Here is a 1,223-nt window from a genome sequence, read left to right as displayed (position 1 = left end):
ATTTAAGAGTATAGAAATCTAGACTAAAAACCTGGAAACCTTGACTAAAAGACTATAAATCCTGACAAAATAATATAGAAACCTGGACTAAAAGACTAGAAATCCGGACTAAAACCTGAACAAAAAACTAGAAACCTAAAATACTAGAAATCCGGACTAAAAACCTAGTAATCCGGACTAAAACTAAAAACCTGAAATTAAAACCCTAGAAATTAGGACAAACACGATCTAGACAAAAAAAAAACTAGAAACCTGGACGAAAAAAAAATAGAAAGCTGGACTGAAAACCTAGAAACCTTTACTAAAAACCTAGAAATCCGAACAAAAGCCCCTAGGAATCCGGACTAAAATCCTACAAAAATCTGGACTAAAATCCTACAAAATCTGGACTAAAATCCTACAAAATCTGGACTAAAATCCTACAAAATCTGGACTAAAATCCTACAAAATCTTGATTAAAACCCTGCAAAATTCGGACTAAAAATCTGTTAACCTGGATTAAAGTCCTACAAAATCCGGACTAAAAACCTAGAAATCTAGACCAAAAAAACTACAGAATCCGTACTAAAAACCCTACGAAATCCAGACTAAAAACCCTACGAAATCCGGACTAAAAACCTTATAAAAATCCGAACTAAAAACGTACAAACCTAGACTAAAAACCATGACATCTAGACTAAAACACAAAAAACAACAACAACAAAATCCGGACTCAAAAACTCCTACAAAATCGTGATCAAAACCCTCACAAAATCGACCGAAAACCCTACAAAATCAGGACTCAAAAACCCTACAAAATCAGGACTCAAAAACCCTACAAAATCAGGACTCAAAAACCCTACAAAATCAGGACTCAAAAACCCTACAAAATCAGGACTCAAAAACCCTACAAAATCCGGACTCAAAAACCCTACAAAAGAAAAAAAAAAATCCAACTCGACCTCCGTTTATGTCCATAACTCCCTTGTAGCAAAAGTCCCCAAGTCAGCATCATGGAGCAAGAATTTAGTAACAAAGCTTCCTGTACCTATTCGCCCGCCCTTGCCAGTACCGGGATGAAAGGCAGATCCCCGCAATGGGTTAAAACAGGGCTTATTGGAAATGTGTTCCCGATAACCCTGTTGAATATCTGTCCGGATTTTGCTTTCATCGTGTCAGCTCGGAAATTCTCGCCTGGCAGTTGGGATCTTCTTACCTGGACGGCGTCGAGTGGGTACTGTTCA

The 1,223-nt window shown here is 37.4% G+C and overlaps 1 long non-coding RNA gene across 1 annotated transcript in view; it reads left to right on the top strand.

Moving 5' to 3' along the window:
• LOC119588487 overlaps window positions 1-1,223 on the top strand; it is a 69,297-nt gene that overhangs the window by 30,898 nt on the left and 37,176 nt on the right. The gene's annotated exons all lie outside the window — the stretch shown is intronic.

Source organism: Penaeus monodon, chromosome 24, assembly GCF_015228065.2.
Source record: "Penaeus monodon isolate SGIC_2016 chromosome 24, NSTDA_Pmon_1, whole genome shotgun sequence".
Lineage (NCBI taxonomy): Eukaryota > Metazoa > Arthropoda > Malacostraca > Decapoda > Penaeidae > Penaeus > Penaeus monodon.
Note: the sequence above shows the minus strand (reverse complement) of the source record. Positions and strands in the feature narration are given on the sequence as shown.